This window comes from Scyliorhinus canicula, chromosome 5 (assembly GCF_902713615.1).
Source record: "Scyliorhinus canicula chromosome 5, sScyCan1.1, whole genome shotgun sequence".
Lineage (NCBI taxonomy): Eukaryota > Metazoa > Chordata > Chondrichthyes > Carcharhiniformes > Scyliorhinidae > Scyliorhinus > Scyliorhinus canicula.
The window spans coordinates 15,269,186-15,276,918 of NC_052150.1; positions in this window are offsets into that span (position 1 = coordinate 15,269,186).

Here is a 7,733-nt window from a genome sequence, read left to right on the forward strand (position 1 = left end):
TCCCTAGATTGTCAGGATACACCCTGCTGGAGCGACTGCTGCTTCCAGATGTGGAAGGGGAGGGAAGAATTGGGGATATATATAAGTGGCTGGGGAGCAGGAGGCAAGCAGGTGGTGAAGATCAAGGAAATGGGAAGCGGAGTTGGGAATGGAGATCAATTGGGGAGTATGGAATGAGGCACTGCGAAGGGTAAACGGGACCTCCTCTAGTGCAAGGATGAACCTGATACAGTTTAAGGTGGTGCACAGGGTGCATATGACCCGGGCGAGAATGAGTGGGTTCTTTCAGGGGGGTAGCAGATGAGTGTGAGAGGTGTGGGCGGGGTCCAGCGAATCATTCGCATATGTTTTGGGGTTGTGAAAAATTGGGAAGATTCTGGGCGGGAGTGTCGCAGTCTGAGCCAGGATAGTGGAGGAGGGAGTGGACCTGGACCCTTTAGTGACGATATTTGGGGTTTCAGAGAAGCCAGAGCTCATGGAGAGGAGGAAGGCCGATGTCATGGCCTTCGCCTCTCTGATTGCACGGCGGCGGGTTTTGCTGGAGTGGCGGTCGGCATCGCCACCGGGGGTAGCAGCGCGGCTGGGTGACCTGTATGACTTCCTGCGGTTAGAGAAGATAAAGTATGAGTTAAGGGGCTCTGCAGGGGTGTCTGAGAAAAGGTGGGGGATGTTTGTGACCGTGTTTGAGGGGCTGTTAGTCACAGGGGGGTGGTGGGGTGGGTGATGGGGAGGGGGGGGGGGGGGGGGGGGGGTTAAAAAGGAGAAAAATCTGTACAAACTGTATAGTTGATTGTTGAGAAGAATGTTTCCCGCAGTGTTTATTTGCTGTGACCTACTTTGATACAAATTTGAATAAAATGCGTTTAAAAAACAAAAAAAAATGGAGCATCACTGACCCTGATAGTGCCACCCTGGAGCCATCACTGTCCCAGTTAGTGCCATCATGGAGCCATCACTGACCCTGTTAGTGCCACCCTGGAGCCATCACTGACCCTGTTAGTGCCACCCTGGAGCCATCACTGACCCTGTTAGTGCCATCATGGAGCCATCACTGACCCTGTTAGTGTCACCCTGGAGCCATCACTGTCCCTGTTAGTGCCACCCTGGAGCCATCACTGTCCCTGTTAGTGTCACCCTGGAGCCATCACTGACCCTGTTAGTGTCACCCTGGAGCCATCACTGACCCTGTTAGTGTCTCCCTGGAGCCATCACTGTCCCTGTTAGTGTCACCCTGGAGCCATCACTGACCCTGTTAGTGTCATCATGGAGCCATCACTGACCCTGTTAGTGCCACCCTGGAGCCATCACTGACCCTGTTAGTGCCACCCTGGAGCCATCACTGCCCCTGTTAGTGCCATCATGGAGCCAGCACTGCCCCTGTTAGTGCCACCCTGGAGCCATCACTGACCCTGTTAGTGTCACCCTGGAGCCATCACTGACCCTGTTAGTGCCACCCTGGAGCATCACTGACCCTGTTAGTGCCACCCTGGAGCATCACTGACCCTGTTAGTGCCACCCTGGAGCCATCACTGACCCTGTTAGTGCCATCATGGAGCCATCACTGACCCTGTTAGTGCCATCATGGTGCCATCACTGTCCCTGTTAGTGCCACCCTGGAGCCATCACTGACCCTGTTAGCGCCATCATGGAGCCATCACTGCCCCTGTTAGTGCCATCATGGAGCATCACTGACCCTGTTAGTGCCATCATGGAGCCATCACTGCCCCTGTTAGTGCCATCATGGAGCCATCACTGCCACTGTTAGTGCCACCCTGGAGCCATCACTGACCCTGTTAGTGCCATCATGGAGCCATCACTGCCCCTGTTAGTGCCATCATGGAGCCATCACTGACCCTGTTAGTGCCACCCTGGAGCCATCACTGCCCCTGTTAGTGCCATCATGGAGCATCACTGACCCTGTTAGTGCCACCCTGGAGCCATCACTGCCCCTGTTAGTGCCATCATGGAGCCATCACTGACCCTGTTAGTGCCACCCTGGAGCCATCACTGACCCTGTTAGTGCCATCATGGAGCCATCACTGACCCTGTTAGTGCCATCATGGAGCCATCACTGCCCCTGTTTGTGCCATCATGGAGCCATCACTGCCCCTGTTAGTGCCATCATGGAGCCATCACTGCCCCTGTTTGTGCCATCATGGAGCCATCACTGACCCTGTTAGTGCCACCCTGGAGCCATCACTGCCCCTGTTAGTGCCATCATGCAGCCATCACTGCCCCTGTTAGTGCCACCCTGGAGCCATCACTGACCCTGTTAGTGCCATCATGGAGCCATCACTGCCCCTGTTAGTGCCACGCTGGAGCCATCACTGCCCCTGTTAGTGCCACCCTGGAGCCATCACTGCCCCTGTTAGTGCCATCATGGAGCATCACTGTCCCTGTTAGTGCCACCCTGGGGCCATCACTGCCCCTGTTAGTGCCATCATGGAGCCATCACTGTTCCTGTTAGTGCCATCATGGAGCCATCACTGACCCTGTTAGTGCTACCCTGGAGCCATCACTGCCCCTGTTAGTGCCATCATGGAGCCATCACTGACCCTGTTAGTGCCATCCTGGAGCCATCACTGACCCTGTTAGTGCCATCATGGAGCCATCACTGTTCCTGTTACTGCCATCATGGAGCCATCACTGACCCTGTTAGTGCCACCCTGGAGCCATCACTGCCCCTGTTAGTGCCATCCTGGAGCCATCACTGACCCTGTTAGTGCCAGCATGGAGCCATCACTGACCCTGTTAGTGCCATCCTGGAGCCATCACTGACCCTGTTAGTGCCATCATGGAGCCATCACTGACCCTGTTAGTGCCACCCTGGAGCCATCACTGCCCCTGTTTGTGCCATCCTGGAGCCATCACTGACCCTGTTAGTGCCACCCTGGAGCCATCACTGCCCCTGTTAGTGCCATCCTGGAGCCATCACTGACCCTGTTAGTGCCATCATGGAGCCATCACTGCCCCTGTTAGTGCCACCCTGGAGCCATCACTGCCCCTGTTAGTGCCACCCTGGGGCCATCACTGCCCCTGTTAGTGCCACCCTGGAGCCATCACTGCCCCTGTTAGTGCCGTCATGGAGCATCACTGACCCTGTTAGTGCCGTCATGGAGCCATCACTGCCCCTGTTAGTGCCACCCTGGGGCCATCACTGCCCCTGTTAGTGCCATCATGGAGCCATCACTGCCCCTGTTAGTGCCATCATGGAGCCATCACTGCCCCTGTTAGTGCCATCATGGAGCCATCACTGCCCCTGTTAGTGCCATCATGGAGCCATCACTGACCCTGTTAGTGCCATCATGGAGCATCACTGACCCTGTTAGTGCCATCATGGAGCATCACTGACCCTGTTAGTGCCATCATGGAGCCATCACTGACCCTGTTAGTGCCATCATGGAGCCATCACTGCCCCTGTTAGTGCCACCCTGGAGCCATCACTGACCTTGTTAGTGCCATCATGGAGCCATCACTGCCCCTGTTTGTGCCATCATGGAGCCATCACTGCCCCTGTTTGTGCCATCATGGAGCCATCACTGCCCCTGTTAGTGCCATCATGGAGCCATCACTGCCCCTGTTTGTGCCATCATACAGTTCATTCTCATTGACTCAACATATGCAGATCCTGACTCTATACTCCCCTACAAAGTCCTTGTGGTTTCAGTATCTGAAAGCTATGGGGCCTCTTCATCAGAGGTGCGCTGGTGCTCAAGGCCTTCATCCTGAGGGTGCTGAGGTTGGGCATGGGTCAGTTACTTGGTGTCTCTCGGCAGGCAATCTGAAGAGGAGGGTTGGGTTGCCGTAAGGTATGGTGGAGTGGAATGCAAGAGGTCCACAGTCATATCATCAGCACGTTGCTCATTCTGTAAAAGAGCAGCATGAGTGTGAGCTGGACGTTGACAAGAAACATGATGCAAGAACACACCATTATCCCCACTCTTCTCAGTGAAGTCAGACGCAGTGGGCTGCATCAGCCAAACCCATGGTGCAGAGCACCATTTACTGCATAGGATTCAGGAGCTGCCTGTCTGTCCCTCATCATTTCGCTCTGCTCCCTGAGATTGCGTGTGAACTTGTCCGGCTGGATGATGGAAGAATGTCAGTGATTGTGCTGCACTGTGATTGGGTAAAGTACCCAACATAGCTGATTAGCTGGGGTTATCTGGAGCTAGCGAGAGGTGGGTGTCAGGCTGGCAGCATTGGAAGGTGTACGAGGGTGAAGTGGAGTATCTACTGCTGGGTACTGCTGATGAGTGAGTGATTGGGGTGGGTGTGGTGGTAGGGGGTGTCCTTTGAAGCATTCACTGAGCCTTGACCACTTGTGGGAGATCATTAAACTTCTTAATCCAGTTTCTAGGTTCTCAGGGCCAGACACTGGGTGTTGACCCTCCCTAACAATCTGCTTTCATTCCCTTTGGAAGATGTTCCTTGAGAGTCTCACTGAATCCCCCCCCCCACCCCCCCATCCCCCCCATCGAAACAAGCCCACTCTACTCCTCCCAACCTCCTTCATTAGGGCCCCCAGCACCTGGGGACACCTCTCTTTCCACTAGTTTCATCTCTGTTTACAGTCACCTGCACTACAGGCATTCAGCAGCAGCTTCCTTGCAATGGACCCCTTTAAGAGGGGCAGGCTGTCTTTAAGAGTGGCAGGCTATCTAGCTCACACACTGGTCATGCACACTGCGAGGCCTCCTGTTGAACGCACGACTAACCAGCAGCATAGGATACGCCCAGCTGATCCCAGGAAATCATCATGCAAGTTGTGGAATCACCAAATGCAAACAAACCCAAAAATATCCAAGTCATCATCCATCTCAATCATGAATGTGTAGCCAAGACAGGATTCCCTTTCTCATCATTCTCTCTTCTGACATCTAACTGCATGCACAGTTGGAATCCAGACAAAGAATTGCAATGTGCCATATCATTGTCAATTCCCTCCCATTGCAGAAAATTCCTGATCCTGGAACAAAAAATATTGCCCATTTTTTTTCCATTTTCAATAAACTGCAATATTTTCAGCACAGAATATTTTAGCCACAATAATAGTAAATATCTGAAAATTTCCAACATGAACATGTTTTAATTTAAACTCAGTCAGAGCATGAAAATGTAAATCAAGCAAACTGACATGACTATAGTTAGTTTCAATGCATTTTTAATGCAGCCACATATAGATTACATTCAGAGTATGCTGCAATCACCTTTATACTTGATTCACTAATGTCGCTGGAGAGCCGCTACTTTCTATCTGCTTGATATTACTTCAGACCTGTCACTGCAGGGATGTGTTTAAAAACGAGATGCTGCCAATATATTCTAATGAGGCAGCAGCAAAGCAGAGCTGTTCTTTTGTACAAGTTTTAATCATTAAGAGTTCAAAGTTTTTAATTCAATTGATCATTCTGAATATAGCTATTCAGTTCCTCGCACTACTGACGTTAACATGGCAACCCTAACCTGGTTTCTCAGAACCTGAAGTGTGAGCGTTTAATGCGTTTTAAACATCCCTTACCTCCTGCCACAAGGTCAGGATGCTTTCGTGAGAATGGACCCCCGCTGATCCGCAATAAAAGCTTTGGTGTAAATGCAGCACCCTTTCATGCTCAAAGTGATCGCAAGTGTTTCAGGGCAGATGCGATCGGTGCCAAATCCTTTCAAAAACAGGTGAGTTTTACTTATTTAACATAATATAGGTTTGGCTCAGCAGGGAGCATATCTCAAATTCATATCAATGCGACGTTTACCCAAAGGCAAGTCCTATTCTATTGTAACTTCTATCGTCAGATATCACCACCAGCACATACTGATGTACAGCCACCTGAAGTGCATTGTGGGTATTACAGTCAGCAATCTGGATAAGACGGATGGCAAAAATTCACAGAATGGCACTGATGTTACAGCGTCCATACAGGTCATTCAGCCCATCCTGGCTATGTTGGGAAATTGGCCTCGTACGGCTAGCACGCTTCCCTCCAAGTCACAATTGGCCTAGTGTGGGTAGCACGCTGCCCTCCAAGTCACAATGTTCTGGATTCAAGTTGCACTTCAGGACGGAGCAGCACGGCGGCGCAGTGGTTAGCCCTGCAGTCTCACGGCACCGAGGTCCCAGGTTCGATCCCGGCCCCGGGTCACTGTCCGTGTGGAGTTTGCACATTCTCCCCGTGTTTGCGTGGGTTTCGCCCCCCACAACCCAAAGATGTGCAAGGTCGGTGGATTGAACATGCTAAATTGCCCCTTACTTGGAAAAAAAAATGAATTGGGTACTCTAAATTTATTTTTTAAAAGTTGCACTCTAGGACGTGAGTAGAAAAACGGAGGCAGTACCGAGGGCGCACTGCACTGCAGCAGGTGCTGGCTCCTGAATGAAATGTTAAATTGAGACCCTGTCTGCTCTCTCAGGTGGAAGTAAAGGATCCCACGGCAGTAGTTTGAAGAAGAGTAGGGAGTGTCCCAATGTCCTGATCAATATTTATCCCATATTCAACATCAACACCATAAAACAGATAATCATATCGATGTCACCTTGCTACGTGTGTGCAAATTGGCTGCAGTAAATTACAACAGAGACAACACTTCAAAACCACTTCATTGACTTTGGGATGTCCTCTGGATCTGAAAGATGCTACATAGATGCAAATCTTTCAATTCCTCCCCCTTACTTCATCTAGTCTGAACAATAAATCCTCCATCCACTCTCCCTCATGTACTTATCTAACATAGGAACATAGGAAGAAGAGTAGGCCATTCAGGCCCTCGAGCCTGTCCCATCATTTAAAGTGACCTAACTCCACATATATATTTTTTTGAATTTAGAGTACCCAATTCATTTTTTTATTTTCCAATTAAGGGGCAATTTAGCATGCCCAATCCACCCAGCCTGCGCATCTTTGGGTTGTGGGGGCGAAACCCACGCAAACACGGGGAAAATGTGCAAACTCCACACGGACAGTGACCCAGAGCCGGGATCGAACCTGGGACCTCGTCGCCTTGAAACAGCAGTGCTAACCACTGCGCCACCCTGCTGCCCTCTAACTCCATACACATTCCTTTGGCTCATACCCCTTAATGGGCGAAAGATACCGGCCATGGTGCGCCCAGAAATTAGCCGGGAGATTACTCTTCCGGGATCTATCCAGCTTGCCACGCGAGATCCAATGCAATCTCACAAGATGCCACAATGTGAATCCCACCCATTGTGGGCGGGATCAATTTCTGGCAAATATGCATATTAGAGGGGAATGAAATGAAAAATGAAAATTGCTTATTGTCACGAGTAGGCTTCAATGAAGTTACTGTGAAAAGCCACATTCCGGCGCCTGTCCGGGGAAGCTGGTACGGGAATTGAACCGTGCTGCTGGCCTGCTTGGTCTGCTTTAAAAGCCAGCAATTTAGCCGAGTGAGCTAAACCAGCCCCCAGACAGGAGTCAGCTAACATGCATTCCCAAGATCTAACCAAGGTGTGGGGTCTAACTCCTTCGCCTTGGAAACCTTGGGAGAGTGCCGTTCAGTGCTGGTCTCCACAAATGGGGACCATACAGAACAACACTTATGGAGGTGTCCCAGAGGATTGGAGGCCCCCAGGGGCATGCCCACTGGACAGGGTGGCACCCTGGCACTGCTGGTTCCACCTGTGTACACTGGCACACTGGCAGTGCCATCCGGGTGTCAGCCTGGCACTTCTAAGGTGCCCAGGTGGCACTGCCAGCTGGCAGGTGCATGACTAG